The sequence below is a fragment of the Lissotriton vulgaris genome, chromosome 11 (genome assembly GCF_964263255.1).
Source record: "Lissotriton vulgaris chromosome 11, aLisVul1.2, whole genome shotgun sequence".
Lineage (NCBI taxonomy): Eukaryota > Metazoa > Chordata > Amphibia > Caudata > Salamandridae > Lissotriton > Lissotriton vulgaris.
This window is the reverse complement of record NC_141699.1, coordinates 22381706-22401201: the sequence shown is the minus strand read 5'-3', so window position 1 is coordinate 22401201 and position 19496 is coordinate 22381706. Positions and strand designations below refer to the sequence as shown.

The window sequence follows — 19496 nt, the reverse complement described above, 5'->3', positions numbered from 1 at the left end:
GGCCCCAGCCCGTCCCTCGGTGCGCATCCGCGGCTGCTTCACTTAACTCAGCCGCCGCTCCTCCCCGCGCTGCTGAGTTTACCGCTTCACTGCTTCGCCACTCCTCACCGCTTGTCCGCAGCTCGCCGCTCCTCCCCGCCTGTCCGCAGCTCCTCTTGCTCCTGAACGCCGCTCCTCCCCGTGCTCCCGATGTCATCACGCACGTCGCGGCCGGCGCTACTTGCAAGGGACTACTTTTTTTTATTCCTAAATTTTTTAAAGAACGTATATATTTTTTTTTTATATAGCCTATGTCCTTCTGCTGGCCCTGAGGTTTCCAAAGGTGTCTTGGGTGTTTGGATTGGTGGTGTACCTTTCGAGTTTACCTGGCTCAAAGGACACAGTTCTCTCTTTATAATAGTAGTATAGATGCATCGTGCCATAAGGGCTGCATAGGACTTACACTTGGGGTTATTTATATGTATTAAAATGGGAGTTTTAGGGTTGGAAAAAGGTTTACTTTTCCAAATTAAAATAACAGTTTGAACCTGCATAGAGGCTACAATGGGAGTCCAAATACATGTTTTTAAAAGGGCTACTTAATTGGGTGGCACAATAAGTGCTGCAGGCTCACTAGTAACATTTTATTTACAGACCCAGGGTAAAAGTAGTACCACTTTAATAGGAACTCATAAGTAAATTATATGTGCTAATTGGGTATAGATAAGCAGTTCAGTTTTTCTGTGCACTCTGATATCACTACTATCCACAAGATTGTTTAATACGTTTGTTGTGTGCTACTCCATCCCAGCACTGTGTCTGGCAGTGCTCATGAATAATAGAAGCTACGTGGGTCAGACGAATCAGTCCCTTAGATGCGTGCACTTTGCATGAAACAAAATGTTTCTTCACTGAGTTTCAAAGGTGTTTTCAAAAAACATTCATAGACTTCTTCACAGATTATTCGATGAATGTATTCATTCATCAATGGTACTCCATTAGCAATTTAATTCATTTGTTCATTGCTCTCGACTTCATCAGAACGCTATTTTAACACACCCAATGCATTTTGGGTCATTTGTCGACCCTTCATCAGGGGTCTACAAGATAAATACCGAAAAACCAGGTGAGCCAATATCAAAAAGAATATAAGCACATCATTATCGATTTAAACTTGAAATAACAACAGTGGTGTATTCCCCCATATATTGCGCAACTGACTGAGAAAATAATTTTCAACCTGAAAGAAAACATAACAGCATGTATACGCTAGATGTCAGCGCTTGTGAGATTCAAACCGCATTTACATCTATGAATGACAGAGAACTACAATGCAAAATTACCTGATCTTATATGCGCTTGCATTACGAGCGTATTGGGCACAAGCATATGGGTTTCGTAAATGGGAATTTAAATGCACTGCGGTTAACAGAAAGCTTAATGCCATCATGAAACAACCTTTAAACTCATTCGCAATGTCACATAATGCGATATTAACTTACTTTACAAACGTTTTCAAGCACTAACGCGTAGTGTCTCACTGCGAGTGAGGCAACTTCGTCGATGAAATCACATTTGCGGAATTGACCTATGGGTTCAATAAAAAAATATACACTCCACACGTGCTAGGAACCAACCTATCAACTATCACTATTTTTTAACACCAACAAAGGGCCTCATTTACAAGGGTTTGGCGCAATTTAGCGCCGCAAGGAATCTTAATGCGCTGCACTGCATCAAAAGAAAAGGGCAGAAATGTGCTGTATCTATGAGAAAGGGCGCAGTCCTGTCGTTTGTCCCTGCGCTGTTAGAATGAGGAAAATAACTGGGATAAAAAAGGATATTTCTCCAAGTTTCTCCTCCCTAACAGCACCCCAGGGGTGGAGTTAGAATCGGATGTATTCCCAGGTTTAAGATCTGGGATTGCTGCAGATTCCTTGAGTGTTGTGTAGGAACACCCACAGCAACACCCATGGAACGCCCCTTTCACGCAGTGTTCTGCATGAGAGCGGCACATATTAACAAGGCCATGGAATAAATATGTGCTGAAGCCTCATTTGGCGTTAACAATAACGGGGTAACCCTGTGTCCCTCAGAACCTGGGTATTTTATGATATGTAAGGAAGTGGTTCTGTCAGGAATGTGATAATTTCTTTGTTCAATGTAAATATATCCACAATATTCACTTTTTAGTATTATACATTCTAAACGTATTGAAAGAAAAAGGTTCAATATGACATTTAAAGAACCAAATTGAGAAACGCAGAACACACCACGAGGACAAAATATTTTCTGATCAAAGAATGACAATTGTATTGTATGAGTATTATACACGCAAATTAATGAATATGGCTGTCAATAAAACAATACAATACCAAGCGGTAAAGTGATTGAAGTGCAGGACATGTGACTCGTGGTGATGAGTGAAAAAAGTGCTGTCCATATACTATAGAGGGAACCGAGACTTCCAGGCCTACACTGACCAGAGACGCTGAGGCTCCTGCATGCAGACGCTCCAGCTGACAGCGGTCTAAACATCCCATTGCGGGGTGTCCAACTCGAGACCAAGAAGGGCTCCTACATTCTCAGACTTCAGGTAATGGGGTTTGACTAAATCCTAGAAGGATTCTTGGGTTTTACAACCTACTCGCATACTAGGTACACTTACATCTAGATAGGCATCGTAGGAGTGCGCACATTTTATATTCATGTATTTATTCATGCTTATTGCAAGATGGTAGAACTGTATTATCTTTTTATATTCATAATACTGCTAATCATATATCTCTGCTACTGTCTAATGGTTGTTGCAGCTCATATATTTTACACGACAATAACAACTGTTCAATAAATCCTTATTGAAACGCCCAGAGTATCTCTGAGATAAACCAAGTGAGCACGAGTAACTGAGAAAAAAGTAGTACATTGTTTCCACAATATTGAGGGATCAGGGTTGTCATGTTCTGAGGTTGCCAGAAACTAATCTCTCCCCGATAAGAGAAGACACTAGTGGCACTGTGAGCTAGATTAAATGCAAATAGGTTAACATTTCTCGGTGGGGGGTGTACGGAACCAGTCAGCCACCAATCCCACCGTTTATGTTATCCAAACACACACGTTCTGCATGGGAACTATAGGAACTACATGACATTGTCACAACTGCTTGCCTTTGGCAAACCTTCATGCTGTTGCCTCTCTCCCAGCTTAAATCTTGCACCACTAAGATATAGTGCTGTCAATAAAGCAGCAACGCTGGCAGAGGACAGACAGATGGTTTTGTCTTCAAGTGCAGCAGTCAGGCCACGTGATTTGAGATTCAGGAACCTGATTATCATTCACAAGAAAATTCTATGTTTTAGTCGGAAGCAGTTGAAAGAGACATTTTATTTAAAAGTAAATTTAAAATATTTAACAATAACAGAGGTTAAAAATATATACAATTATTTTGAGAAAGTGGCACAGAACCCAAAACTCCAACAAACGTTTGTAAACAACCAAAATAAATGACTGGGAAAGCACTTGCAGGACATGCAGCCATGGAGGTAGGAAACAGAAAGCCACAGTGGGAGCAAGGGCTTGTCTAAGACCTTATGTCTCAGTTCAATGAGTCTTAAACTTGACCCAGACTATCGCGTTCATTCATTGGCAGGGGCTACTTGGCCCACTGCATGTGTGTGGGGGTCAGAAAGGGGCAGAAGTACCAAACCATTCAAAGGCAAAGGCAAAGTGCAGAAAGGTGGAGGTTTCAATGCAGAGTAAAAGTGCAACTTAGACCCACCAGGACAGTGGGTTATGGGGCAGAGTGTAGTGAGTGTGGAACTGGGCTTTAGAACTGGTGCCGTAATAGAGACACCGGTCGTGGTAGGGGTGCACTGACAGACATCTGAGTGGGGTTAGGTACCAGGGTTGCAAGTACATATAGGACAACCCCAAAGTTTTAAGGCACTGCATGAGCATCTGACTTGGCTTAGAGGGTCTAAATTCTAGCACAAAAAAGGCTCAAAAATTGTATTAGAAGCAAAACATGAACAAAGAAACTGCCAGGAAGATGGGGCTCAAGGAGATATGTTGAAGTCACGTGACACAGATGGCCACAGCAGGATATGGACTCGATGGCAGGACTTTTGTTGCAACTCAGGATGTCAGCATCCGACTTAAAATACTAAAGGAGCCAAGCAACACTTTTGAACCAGCCAGCACAGCTGTTACATCAACTCTTGAAAGAAAGTCATCAAATTCCCTCATTTCCACCACCCAGTGAAACCTTCCCCTCTGAGGAAAACCCTTTGGAGGGGAGTGGCAACTCACTCCCGTCTTTCCTCAACACTCAGGGAGAGCTAGGAGTCCCTCCACACTTGCTGTGGCCTGCCTTGTCCTTCACCACTCCATTCAGAAGGTTTTCAGCTTAGATTTAGGAGGGTTTTAAAGTGTAAAAGTGAACCAGTCAATATTGGTTTTTTTTATTAGATTCCCCGTACCTCAGACACCATTGGGTCCATGCATAGAAACATTTTAGGATTCATTTCAGGTGGGGCGTCAGTTGAATATTTGAGCCACAGGAGAAAGAATAGTGCTGGTTACAAAGGGGAGATCAAAAGAAATTATGATAAAACATGCTTGCTTCTCTAATCAAATTGCTTGGCTGTCTAGGTCTATACAATACTGAGACTTCGAAGACTTTGGAAACTCTCCTACCAGGACCCCTTGCACCTTCCAATCACAGGGCTGGGAGTCATTTCGGTAAGCGCTGCCAGACCTCTGTTTGCAAAAAAAATGGCCACCATCTCTCTGGCACCAAAAGTTCTCAAACTGAATGTCCTTTGGGACGTTGAAATAAAATGCTGTTTTTAGTATAAAAATGTAGCTGTCACAAGACACCGCTGGTCTGACCAGTGAGGTCTTGAGGAGATGGTATGAACCAGAATGGTCTGCCTGGGTTGGTGTCTTTTCACAAAAGAGAATGGCTTATCTTATTTGGGAACTGGTTTTTCAGGATCTCTCATCAGGCTCATCAGCTTGTCCAGTTTGGCGATCTCATACTCGGGTCCCTTCAGTTGTTCTTGCGTGCCTCTCTTTTCCTTCGGCAACTTGCGAAGGTTGGGAGACAGCTTCAGGCTGGTGACGGTGCCCTTGTCATCCCCAATGATGAGAATGGGGAAGGAGGAATTAAACTTGATGTGAGTGAGCTTGGTCTTCCTGGAGGCCACCACAGCCTGCTCACAGATGGACTCATACTTGTCTATATTGAGGTCAAACACATGGACCCTGCCGTCTGTGGTCACAGCGGCAAACACAGTGGAAGAGTAGGGTGCCCACGCCACATCGCCAACAGCAGAGTCCAAGTCGAAGGTGAAAATTGGTGTCTTTATGGTTTGATCCCAGATCTTGACTGTCCAGTCCGAACTGCACGTAATAAAGACCCCAGGGTGGAAGGTGTTCCAGTAGACTGCGTCAACAGCCATGTCATGTGCATCGTAGGTGTCCAAGAAGTCGCTTGAGTAGGTCTTGGAGCACTTGTAGACTTTGCCTTCTTCTGTGCCAACCAGGAACACGTGCTCCTTCTTTTTGTGGAAATCAAGGGCAGTCCCACAGGCGTGCAAGTTTAGGTGTAACCCTACTGGCACATCTTTAGGAGAATCATTCAACAGAAGACTAATGACATCGGTGTGGACCAGCTCGTTCTTCACTAGGGTCCAAGACACAACACGACCGTCAGAGGAAACGGAGATGAAGTTAAGGTTGTTGTCCAGATTGTCCTTCTGCCACCTGACCTGCCAGACGGGGTCTGTATGCTTGCCCTCCTTGGCTGAGCTCTTGTAATTGGGCAGCTGGCCTGGTTTCTTCAGGTTATAGAGGGCAACGTTGCCGTCGTAGAAGCCGACCACCAAGAGGTAAGGGTGGTCCTTGTGGAAGTCCAGGCACATGACACCAGTTTGAGTTTTGAAGACAAACTCTGGATACGAAGGGTTCTTCAAGCTGTAGAGGAGCAACAGGCCTCGGCCCTGCTTCATGAAGTCGTAGGAGCCGTAGGTAGCAGCGAAGAAGTCTTTGTAGTTGGGGCTCCAGCATAGACCGGTCACCGCTAGCCCCTTCGTGAGGTCAATATGGAATTTCCAGAGAGGAAGAAGAGTCCCCTCCTGGTCTCGGTACTCGTCTGACCGGTCTTCAAAGTACTTGAAGTCCTGTGAAATCTCATCAAAGGTGTTCTGGTTGATCATGCGCTCCACAATTTTGGAGACTTTGGACAACTTGCTGAGGTCAGTAACGTAAGTCTCGAAGGGCAACTTTGGGGTGGGTGGCTTGGACTCTTCCTTCTTGGCGCCAGCCGACCCCTTCTGCTTGGCTTGCTCCAGCGTGGCTAGCTCCGCCTGGTAGGCATCATAGATCTGCCACTGGGTGGCATTGGCCGAGAAGGTGACGCGGGGCGGTGGGTCGGTCTGGGTGGTGCGCTCGCGCTGCGTGTTGTTCAGGGTCTGTGACGCGCGCTCGCTGAAGTTGAACTTGTTGGTGAGTTTCTTGGGGCGCGGCGCAGGAGGGGGCTCCTCACCCTCCTCTGGGGCTTCCGGCGCCTCCAGCTCTTCGATGTCCTCGCCCTCCTCGCCCTCCTCCCCCTCTTCATCTTCAGAGGGGATTTCCCAGGGCAGCTCGCCCGTCCTGGCCAGCTGGCGCCTGGCCTCGTCGGATTCCCGGTGCAGGAGGCCCCCCTCCTGGCTGTAGTGCACCACCATCTGGTCCACGGTGCCCATGGACCGGAAGGTGCGCTCCCGGAAGCTGTAGCGCACGAGGTTGTGGGGGGCGCTCTGGTTGTGCGCGGTGAGGATGATGGTCACCTCCTGCCGGAGCTCGGCCTCGGTCAGATCCAGCTGGTCCGGGGGCTTCAGCAGGCCGCGGCCCCCGACGCCCCACTCGTCGTCGTAGTAGCTCCATGCGTCCTGGCCGTCATCCCGGGCCCGGCCTGTGATGCGGGGCCCCAGGCTGGAAGGGCGGTGCCCGGCGACGGAAAGGCGCTGCTGGGCGTAGTGTGGCCCGGCGACTGAAGGGCGCTGCTGGGCATAGTGTGGCCCGACGACTGAAGGGCGCTGCTGGCCATAGTGTGGCCCGGCGACTGAAGGGCGCTGCTGCTGGGCATAGTGCGGCCCGACGGTTGGCCGGCGCGCCAGGGCTTGTTGGGGCCCGAGGGTGGACCGGCGCGCCGGGGCAGCATTGGCTTGCTGCGGCGCGATGGTGGCTCGGCGCGCCGGGATATTGGTTTGCGGGGGCCCTTCGTTGAAAAAGCGGGGGTTCACGGACGGCTTGCGGTCCCCCATGGCGCGGCTGGCAGAGGAGGCAGCGCGGTGGTCAGGGCAACGGAGGTGGCGTGCGCCTCGGCGTTGCCCCGGCAACGCTCCTGGATAGTACGGGTGGAACCAGGGGTCTTTACCAGGGCAGCCATCGCGGAAAAGAGATTGCAGACCATGGGGCAGATTTGGAAGCCACTTGAGCCCCTTTTGCGTCACTTTTCCCATGTCAAAAGTGACGCAAAAATGGCGCAAGCGGCTTGTAAATCTGTCCTCATGAGTTTAGGAATTACCTGGAGAAGAGTACGGTTGTGAAAAGTTGTGTATATATTATGTGTAAGGCAGAAAAAACATAAGCGCCATACTTTTTGGGAAACATCGTGTATGCAAAAATCATAGCTAAATTGAAAATGTACCAGCATTTATTTAACATTCTCGATTTCTCAATTGGAACACGCGTTTGGACTCTGCTAGAGCAACTGCCAAAAACAAGTGTTCCTTGTCTGTTCCAAACATCTAAATGAGGTGACTTTTAAACTTTTAAAAGTTATTTTATTGTGAGCTAAATCGAGGAGACGAAAGAGAGTGCCACACCCCGATAACGGAATGGCAAAACTATTAGGCGTCATTTAGAACCTTGCAACCACCACGTTCCAAAGTGGAAGGTACTAAGGTAGGGACAATGGGGGAGGAGGACAAGGGAGGGAAAAAAGAGAGAAGATAGAACACGCGTGCCTCGTAGCAAAGTGGATGGGTGCGCCAGCAAGAAGTTCAAAGCAATCCATTATGTTAATTCCAAATATGCCTATTTATTTTCATCCATCAATTGCAACAAAATTCAGCCAATGCGTTTCATTCCAAGAACTATTTGAACTTCGTCCGTGCTTAATGCAATAACATGTAAGTACATCTGTATCGTGCGTAGTGAATTAATGCAATTCGATCTAAATTATGGTTATATAAGTACATCCGTTTCATGTGTTGTAAATTACTACAAATCCATCCAAGTCATGATCGAAGGTGACTCATGACATTTTGTGTCACTGTATACCGAAATATAGTGGTCAAGATAGTGTAGTTTACAAAGCAATACCCTAATAAGTATTTACCACTCCAAATTATGGAGTCTGAGCAAAAGAACACATCGACCTCCTCAAATGTATGAATAGCAAACAGATAAAATAGGAAATTTGGAAGAACAGAAAAGAGAGCGCTCACTCTTGGAGAATTCACCAAGATGGAGTTCGCGTCCTTACAACATGCTCCCGCTGGTCATCTAACAGACCCTTCCTCAGTGGTAACCCCGACCCTTTATCAGTGGTAACCCCGGAGCCCCCCAAAGGCTGTGCTCTGCTTTTGAAAAATAATCTACCTCAGAACAATGGGGAAACTTTTGACGCGCACTCTGGGAACCTCTCCTTATGCTCCAGCATCTACCACCCTGAGTGATGACACGCCCTTTGGTAATTTTAACAATCCTAATGTCTCTACACAACTTTGAACTTCCTTTCTCAACCCTTATGGAAAGTCTTATTCTAACAGGATCTCACACAGAAATCTCGTGACGTTTAACCCTATGTGAGGTGTTATAACACTGGTGGATTGGATTCATGTGCTCACTCTTGAGTTTTAATTTGCTACGCTCCATCGCCATCCTATTTCCAAGTTCCATCAGGAACTTGCTCTGGGGTCACCAGGGAGATATCTCCAAGGGAGGAAGCCTACCCATGAGTCAGTGAAATGGGCTGCCACCAGTTACAGTGCGGGCAGACACTTGGTACGTCCTCGACCTCTTCCTGGTGGTCTGGTGCAATGGTTTTGGATTTGAAAAGCAAGGTGAGCCCTGTCCTCAAGGTAGTGGCTAAAAACTCAACATGGGCATTGCATTGAGGAATGACCATTGTAGGATTCTTACCCACGTGCAACTGAAGGAATGCAGACATTTCCCTGGAAGCAGGCAGTGATCTAGTATCAGTGACTATGGTCAAAGGGAATCCTTCCTTACTAAACACTACACTGAGAAACCCTAACACCTCAGATGTGGAAGCCCATTTTTTACAAACCCGACCTCAACCTGCTTAGAAAAGCAGTCTGCAAGTCCAAGAATGTATTACATATGAGGTGGCATTTTTTGAGCTTCAGAAACATCAAAACCTGGCTTTTTTCAGGCAAATTCCCGACACAGTGGAAGGGGGGAATGTTTTTAATTCTTATTGCAACTAGTAAACCTTTCATAATTCCTCACAAAATGAATCACTTCTGCATCCATCAGTGGCGGCTCCTCCGCTAAGGCGAAAGGCTTCGCCCACCGCTTTTGGAGCAGCAGTTAAAGAAAACCTAAAATGATCATAACCAATGGTATTATCATTTTAATTTTCCTTTTCCTGGTTGGGGGGGGGGGGGGGCTGGGCTGCCAGAGCAGGGGAAGGGGGGTTGGGGGGAGAGTTGGTGAGCACACTCTAAAGTGCACATGACAGGTTGTCCGGCAGTCTTGGGCCGGCCAAACCGTCACAATCGCTTTGAATGTTCCCTACCAGGCTGTAATACAGAGCCGATCCACGGTGCTCATACCAATCACAATGCTGCTGTAAGGCCCCGTCGTGATTGGCTAGGGGAGTTAGTAGCCTGGGTGCTTCCTGGTTCCTGATGTCGAGGATCTGAAGGCAACCTAGGGGTGGTAGCTGGCCGGCCTGCAGGTAATTTTTTTTCTCCATTTTTTTTCGTTAACCACCCCCTTCGCCCGCCAGTCCCATTAAATAGCAGCCGTCGCTGGCATCCATTAAGTAATGAACTCTTCAGGATGGGCAGGGCCATGTGAACCTTATGGAGGACCTTGACTGTGAATTAAAGGATGACTTCTGGGGGAATACATTTGTCATCTTTGAAGATACATCCATTCACTACACCCAGTTTATAATATTCCAGTGCAAAAAATGTAAAGGGCTGTGAGTATACTTGCTAGATGGCCACCAGTTACATGTGAATTCTCTCACTAGTGGTAGAACAATATCATTCGAAAACTCAGGGTGCCACCGACCTTCAGTTTTCATCCCTACTTGTAATGCACACACACCCTTCACGCACGCCACAACATCAAATTCATCATTCTGTTCTTCAGGGCATGGGCACTGGTACATGATATTCAATCTGCAGGTTTGTTATATTTATCTGGGCTACATGAAACATCAAAAATATTATTGAACCTTTGAGAAAAGTATAGGGATTCAGGCAGTAGAATGAAAATTACCACAAAGGGACCGAATGTGTACTAGGATGAGAGGCACAAATTTATTTCCCTGCACAAAATGTTTTAAATGTTTGATGGCCCAAATGTAAATCATTAATTCTTTCAGTGTCACTTAGGGTTTTTTATGCATAAGCTACAAGTACTCAAAAAGAGAAAAAGCCTTCTCAAATCCATTTACAAGCAGTGGTTCCCAAACTTTTTCGACCTGTGGCTCCCTCGACCTAATTGACAGTTGGCCGTGGCTCCCCATCATGTCACATTTTTTACCGGTGGGTGGATGTAAGCCCATTTTTAGGTCTCGCTTGCAGCAGCGCGCTATGGTGTTGAACACTTGTGTCTAAAAAAAACCTCTAAAATGGGGCATTTAGCCCACCCATTACTTAACATTTCTTGCCACCCTTATCACTCTTTTTTGCTGCCTTCTAATTCGGCGAAATATTTGAGGCATCACTTCGTTTTGTTTGCGAGTGCATGACCAAAGTACAGATTAATTAATGTTAATTAGTGTCCATTGGCTGCTCGTGCTGTGATTAGTGTACCATTTCTTTCTTTGATTTTTATTTTATAGCGTGAACTCGACTTGAAGGTATCAGCGCTTTACAGGAGCACCAGTTACATTCCACAAATTCATATTTTTTCTTTTTTTTAGCGCTTCAAAGGAGCACTAATAACATCGAACAACTTCACATTTTTTGATTTTTGGAAGGAAAAGGTGATTGAGTGATTGAATGATTGGCCCAGATCCAGAGGATGTTGAGCTGATGCCGAGACTCAAACCAGATACCCCAGTTCTGAGGATGGCGGCTCTGCCTTAGTGCCACATCCTACTTCACATCCTACTTCCCCCACCCCCACTCCCATTCAGTATCCTGCCTCCTCATTGCTTTTAACAATGGAGCACAGAAGCTGTGCTGCTGTACAGCATGGCTAAAAAATGATTGACAAAGCCAATAGATCTCGAATAGGTGAGACCTGATGCCTTTGCCAATGCTTGTTGCTCACAGCAAAGTGGAACATTTCACAGGACACCGGTTATTCCCTTCTAATATTCTAAGATTGTTTAAACATGTTTTATTTCCTATGATTCGGTTGTAACTGGTTGGTCGGAAGCGCTCCCTGCAGACTGTCTCTCAAGGTTAGAGGTCGCGGCCCCAGGTGATAGTGCCAACCCTGCCAGCGCCTTGGGAGGGAGCCCCTCTGCTGACTTTGTTTCCAGCTGAGCGAATTCCCCCCTGTTCCCAGGGTCATTGGTGAGAGCGCCCTCTGCAGTCAGTGCTCGTGCTTCCATCCTGCTGTCCCCCGTACGATTTCCCACTGATTAAATGAGCTTGCGTTTATTTTTCATTTTCAGTGTGCATTATTTTTAGTAAGTAGTTATCTGATGGTAAAAGAAAAAAAAATACAGAATATTTTGTTTATTTATCCATGGCTTTCACCCCGCCCAAATCTCACCCATTGTGCATTGCATCTCAGGACACATACGTGTTTTAAAGCACTTTGACCACTGCCTTCAACCCACAAGAGAGACCCAGAGTAGTGTTTATACTTTCCATATCCGGCTAGGACAAAAGACGGACTTCTGACAAGTGATAAGTGCTGTTACTTTGAATCTCTCGCTGAGCATCAGTTTATAACACAGCGTAACACAACTGAATACCATGGGGCATATTATCAAGGGGGTTTATCTCCGCTTTTTTGGCTTTAAAAGCCAAGAAAGCGGAGATAAAATTATCTCCCTATTACCTAGCTGCCGCTAACACCAGTTAGCAACAGCTAGTAGGAGATAGCGACCATCTTGGGCCCCACTTTGCACGTCAGTGATATTTATCACTAATAAGATGCAAAGTGGGCGTGCCAAGATGTTAGAGACTGAAAACAGTCGCTAACATCGCTATCTCCTATTACCAACTTTTGGAGATATTCGCGCTAAGCGGGAATATCTCCAAAAGCTAACACCTGCCCTGAGCAGTTCTTAGCCATGTTATCCAATGGGAGGTGGATAACATGGCTAAGAGCATTAGCTGGCTAATGCATGAATATCGCTGACTTTTCAGCGATATTCATGCTTTGCGGCAATTTTTACCGCATTTGCGTTAAACCTTGGTAATACCAAGGTTTATTTGCGGTAAAAATCGCCGCAGCACTGCGGTAAATTTTTGTCTCTAACCAAGCAATAGCGATAACTATCGCTATTGCTTGGTAATATGCCCCCATGTTCGGTGTAATAGTTCTACAATAGCAAACACTCGGCAAATGCGAGGAGTTAATTGCCCGAAGTGGCATTTACTGTTTGAGCGCAGTAACACCATAGCGGCCCTGCTGTCATCCATCCAACTCGGCTGGCCAGGGGCCGCCCCTGCTTTCAGTGCTATCAGATGAGAGCGCCTCCTGCTGACGCCCCTCCAGGGGAGTGCATCCCCTGCTATCAACATCCCTAGGTGAGCGCCCCCCAGGTTGGGATTCGTTGAAGCGTGGCACATCCAGCAGTGGCACTGCATGGGATCGAAGGCTTTGTAAAGGAGATGTTCAATTATCACATCATTAGATGCTACCTCGGCACAAGCTTTCCCAAATCGCGCGCGGCGCCCCTGGCAACTCCTAACGGCGCACCAGGGAGCCGCGGCGCACAGTTTGGGAACCGCCGATTTACAAGGTATAACTCAACAAAAAATGGTCAATATCATGAGACAGACCTATTCAAAATATATTTTATTATTTAGTATATATCAAGCACCAAATTTATATATATAATACCACTCATACAGAATCATCCAAAAAGACATCCAATCCACACATCAAAAACATTGTTCAAAATCCAAACTCAAATAATTAGATACATCTGTTCATCCATTGACATGTATCGCATAAATGATCAACATTAATGTCATTCAGTGTGCATCCTATACATATATCAATGTCATTATGAAGCTAGGGAGGCCAAAACTGAAATATAAAAATATGTACTGAATAATAAAATACATTTTGAATAGGTCTGTCTCATGATATTGACAATATTTTTAGTTGTACCGTATAAAAGAATTGGAGAAGGCTGTTTCTCTTTTTGATATAATGTTGTTCCCCCCTTCTGTTGTCTTCTCCCTATATCAGTTTTCAGGGGCTCGCTTATGTATGGATAAGCCACAAGTACTTCCTTATCACCAAACATTTGGTATAGCACTGCCCTCAGTATATCGGCAGTTGCATTAAGAGGGATTGCTGACAGAATATTGGGCCCAATTCACAGAACTAATTTAAGACAAAATCCTAAACTTACTACTTTTGGTATTGACAGAAGTTAGGATTTTGTCTTAAGTTTGTCTTAAGACAAACTTAAGATAGACTTAAGACAAAATCCTAACTTAAGTCTGTCTTAGGTTTGTCTTAAGTCAAACTTAAGACAAAATCCTAACTTAAGTCTGTCTTAGGTTTGTCTTAAGTCAAACTTAAGACAAAATCCTAACTTCTGTGAATACCAAAAGTAGTAAGTTTAGGATTTTGTCTTAAGTTAGTTCTGTGGATCAGGCCCATTGTTTGCACAAATATAGGTATAAAAAAATATTGTGTCAAAAATATTGTTGTCAAAAATATCGCAGTCCTATACTTTTAATGTAAAATACAAAAATATGGTGTCCAACATCTCCTTTAGAATAATATTAACGAAAAACTTTCAAAAACATAATTTTGGCCTCGGCCATTCTGTGGCCGAATGGTGCCAAGAGGTGCTTTTGTGAATAAATACCCACTTATTCACTGCAGTTTTCCTCTAAGTGAGCGTCTATGGTGTTGAGGATTTGGATTGTATAAATGACTGGTGTGCTACCCCAGTCCCATGCTCCACAGCCACGGCTCACTGTCCTGTGTAAAGAGCAGGCCAAGGTTGATATACACATATATATTTAAAATAATTCAACAATACACAAACTTTTTTTTAAATATTCAAATTGTCAGTATTAATGTTACAAAAATGATAACAAACATTAAAAAAACAATATTTACCCTGCATACAGTTGTAGAACACACATATTAATATACAAGTTATCTGCTTTTAATGTGTTGTGTAGTTCCTACTAATCCATGGGATCTGTGCATTTGTTGGACAACATAAACTATGGGCTTGGTGTCTAGACTGATTCCGGACACCCCCGCAGGATATGGTGGACTAGAGACCAGCTAACTCACAGTGCCACCACAAGCTCCCCAACCTTAGCAGTGAGAGAATGGTGTCTGGCAACCACTGAACATGACAACTGTGGCCCCTCAGGGATTGTGGAAACATTACAGAACGTTTCGCTCAGTCACTGTGCTCACTTATTGTCAGAGATGTATACAGAGTATATAATGTGGGACATTTTCAACACGTTCATTGAGTCAATGTTATTCTTTTATAAAATACGTTTCCTGAAATGATTAATTGATAGAAGCAGATAAAAGTGATTACAAGGACCAAAACTGTAAATAGTAGACATAGTTCTACCATGGTGCTAAAACATTGTACATATGCAGACATATACAACAAGGCAATAATCAAGCGAACTCCTACTATGCAAACCCTATTCTAAGTTTACCTAGAGTGTGTGCAGGTGTGGAGCCAAGAATACCACTTAGGACCGATCGAACCCCATTACCTGGTGGGAGAGAATGAAGGACCCCGTCTTGGTCACAAACTGGACACCCTTCAGGAGATGTCAGACATCTGCATGGTGAATTCTCACCATCCGGGGGCCCTAGGTGTCAGCTGAGGTGCCTCCTCTACTAATTTATCGGGATGCTCCTCTTTTTATAATAGAAAGCAGCCTTGCGATGTGCATATAACTTAGTGATGTTATGGATATATAGATAGCCCTGTCATCCCGTGGATGATGATAGAGATGCCATTTGTACATAGTGCGAAAAGAGGCCTTGTGCATGATGTTCAGGGCATTGCGATAATGTTGTGAGAAGCTAGCTGTGTAAACAAGTTTAGTTTCAGAGAAACTAATCCAACATTGTCGCGCACGCAAATATGTGCAAAAGTTCATGGCTGAAATGTTATTTTGAGGATAATGTAAGAATTAAACTGCATGGGCCTAACCCGGGAATATAGCAAATTTACTCTAAGTTAAAAAAACACAACCAATTTATTTCACATATTTTAATACTATTTTAATAATTTTACACTTTTTTATAATTAGTATTTGTTGGAACTGGGGTCACCAGCTCCCCAAGGGTAGCATGGCACGAGCGGGTAGGCATCCGAAAGCTTATGTGTAAAGCGACCATACAGTACACGCAACCACTGAGACAGTAAGCTGGGCACGCAATGAGTGACACCACTCCAGTTACTTTGTAACAAGTAAATAACTTTTATATTTAGAGCAGAGTCAGGGTAATCAAGACTTCACAGTATTGTTAGCTTATTAGCTTTCCTTTAAAATACATGTGTGAGAACACTTGGCAATAAATACTAGATGAATAAATATTAAATATTAAATAATAAATAACCACAGGCCTGACCGTGGCCTTCCTTCTTATCATCACCTGTAAGAATTACATTATAAAAACATGTAGATAATTAACTGAAGGCTCCTAGTAAATTTAGCACTACGTGGAAGAAAACATTTCATTAGGAATAAACATCCTCTTGTGATGGATCAACCATTTCCTTAATCAGGAATAACCATTTTAGGAATCACTCCTAGTAGGAATAAGCATTAAGCAGGTTAACAGTTGAAGGAAAACTTGTCATTAGTTATGCATCAACCTTTCAATCAATATGCATGTCACCATATTATGCATACACACATTTCATTAGAGGCCAAGCATTTTCTTAGCAGTAACCTCTTTACCCTACAGATTAAATTATCATCTAAGAGGGCATCAGCAGACCCCTAACTAGGGTAGAATAACTATCCTACTAGGTACGAACTAACATCTCACCACCCCCCTGACTAAAGAGGCCATTAACACTCAGGCAGGAAGAACCATCCCCTAAGCGTAGGTAAAAAGTTTCCTTAGTCAGGAACAAACATTTCAGGGAATAGGAGGAACCCTTCCTCTGGAACAAAAATTGAGCTTTCGTTGACATTCAACAACTTCCCTATTTCATTAGCTATACTCTTGTTTGCAGGTGAGAATCAACATTCCATAGAGCCCACCTCTGCAAGAAATTCATGAGAATCATTTAGGCATGTTTCATGTAGAGCTACACCTAACCACCTGTAGGCATTCAGGGGGTGTAACATTGAACAGGAGCCATCCTATTTCATTAAAGGTAGAATATTCAATTTTCTGTTGTGAACATTTCATTAGTGTATTATGCACATTTCTTTTAAATACAAAGCATTTCATTAAGCTACAAATACACTATGCGAAAGGGCCTACATTTGCTGGCATTTAGCTTATATACTCCTCCCCTGGATGAGGAGTAAACATGTTCAGTTCCAGGCAACCTTCCCTTTTCCCCTAACAGGGGTTACATTCCTCTGTTCCCCAGTCTCAGGACCTAATTGATGACCTGTCCTGGTTTTAGTACTGTCAGGGGCCAATCGGGCCCAACAATAGACTTCCCAAGGGAAGAATAATCTGGTTGTTGTTAAGGGCCTAACAGTAGCCTACGAGGAACTAATCCTCACCCAGGGGCTACTTTTACCCACAAACTGACTCTAAAGGCTTGGTCCTCGTTCTCGCCCAGATCAGAGGCCTTCTGTTAACAAAATTAACGACCAAAAAGACCCACATCAGTCTTGTCCCCAGGGGAGGGGTGAGCTCGGGCCCTATCTGGCCTTTTACCCTCCTCCCCGGGATTACCTCAGTCTTCGGCCCTTTAAAGAGCCCTTGCGGCAGACTTCCCCCCCGTCCTCGGGGACGAGCAGGCCCTCTGACAGGCCTCTCAAGCGATTGCCGGCCTTCCGGGGGCCAAGGCTGGCAGGTGGGGGCTTGCAGACTCCTCCAGGACGCCCGCGCCGGCTCTTCTCCTGGTCCCAGGCCTCACAAGGCTTCCCCGGGCCCAGGACCAGTCAGGCGGCAGAATAGAGGAGGTGCGCCCGTAGCATCGCAGCTTGCGGGGCTCGCCTTCCACGGGCCAATGAGTGCGCGGCGGGGGCTGCGACCAAAGCAAGCCCCCGTCACGTGATAGGGGATGCAGTCTTCAAGACCTGACAGGCCCAGCGCGGCCTGACGTGAACTCCGGCGGCCCTCTCCTCACACCGGGGGCCGCCGCAACAGATTTCCAAACGGGCAGGAGGCTCCCCAGTCAATCGTGGCGGCCTCCCTAAGGCTCCGGGGGCCGCTACAGCCACTGCACGCGTTCGGGCCCGATCCGGCCCACAGCTTCACCGTGGCAGTGGGGTATTCAGTTAACACTCTTCCCCCTCACATCAATCCAAATAGATGAAGCGCCCGTAAGATTCGCGGCGCTTCTTAGATCACAGCGCTCAGTAGAGCTAGTGCCTAGAGCACTTCCACAGCGCTTGGGACAGAATTTCAGTGCTAGTCAGGTGGCACCCCAAGAAGAACTCTGGGGTAATGAAGCAAGTCCGGTGGCTAGCGCTGCACAGTGGTAGCGCTTAGCAGTACATGAAGTGCCAGAACAGATAAAGCAGGACAACAGCTCAGGCAGATATAGCGCTTCAGAAATCCTACAGCCTCAAGGATCACAGCGCACTCTGGCAGCATCAGCAGGCTCAGTGCTTCTCACAGGGACACAGTAGATAAGCGCTTGAGGGGCAATATGACGCTTAGCCAGCAGACAGTTCATTTAAGTTGGCAGCAGGACCAACAGGACAGGACACACATCCGTGTCAAACCACCCAAAAGGGATCCCAGGTGGCGTCAGGGAGCGCGGGGAGCGACACAGCGCCAATACCTGGTTGATTTCTTAATAGTTCTGTGGTGATTTTGTTTCTTCTTGGCGCAGCTGTTTCTTGCGCCCTTGTAACTTTCAGTCTCTTGGTTCCTTAAAAGGGGAAGGGGGTAGAGTTGATGGCTGTAACAGTTCTCCTCAGCCAGTCTCCTCAAGTAGTCCCTGGGTTTTCCTTCCGCCGGGCCAGATCAGGGGGGCAAGTTCAAGATCCCTCAACACTTGATAGGCAGCACCTAGGCTCTGTCTCCACCAGTGTCATAGGTCCCTGTCCAGGCCCCCACAGTCTAAACTCCTGCGTAGGTTCTTCCCCAGGTCTGTGCTCCCTCAGTCTCACAGGAAAGTTTCCCTCCCTTTCCTTTTATAGTGCCAGTTGACAGTTGGCAGTGGCAGTTGGTGCCACCTCACCTGTTCCAGAAGGTTCCAGGTGGTTCTAGGAGGTTCCACCATTCTGACTATGGGCAGACTAGTATAGATATATTGTCTGGAGGGTTCTAGCCAGCTCCTGACCACTAGAATGCGCCCACAAAGACCGCGCTGCAGTAGCAGGGGTCAGTGGCGGCCATGTTAGGGGAAGTGGGCACCTGCACCTTAACATTACTTTAACATTACACAGGGCTTTCTTCAATACACAAGGCCTATTACCTTTTGTTACAATGGGGGACATCCTAATTTAAGGGAATAAAAAGCGAAAAATTCTGGGGAAAGGGCCAAGTCCTACAGTATTGTAAATACAATACATGAAAACACTTTATATATATATTTATATATATACACTTTTAATAATTAAAGAAATCGAGTAAAAACATTTTCTGTACATATAATATAAACATTTCTAAGCACAAAAAATTAAAAGTATATTAAAAAGTGTAATTAACAGCAGGAAAAGTTGTACTTCAGAGAGCTTTCATTTGCTATTTCCAATCCAGTCTAAGCAATAGTAGGTAAAGTGTTAGTGTTAAGATGGGTTAGACTTACTATTACCTCTCCATTCTAAGCAATAGTAGGGAGTGCATTGTAGCAGTAGCTTTGCCCAGGACTTGTGAGGAGGTGATTTTCGGCGCACAGGGACTGCGAGGACCAGCAGCCTGCTTCCACACACAGCTGCGTCCTCCTCCTGGACTGTGCCCGCCCCCGCCGTCTTTTCAAAAACTGC

General features: G+C 45.5%; 1 pseudogene; it reads right to left on the bottom strand.

The window, feature by feature from the left end:
- Positions 1 to 4949: 4949 nt before the first annotated feature.
- LOC147678905 (dynein axonemal intermediate chain 1 pseudogene) lies at positions 4950 to 7286 on the bottom strand (annotated as a pseudogene).
- Between the last annotated feature and the right edge of the window lie 12210 nt (positions 7287 to 19496).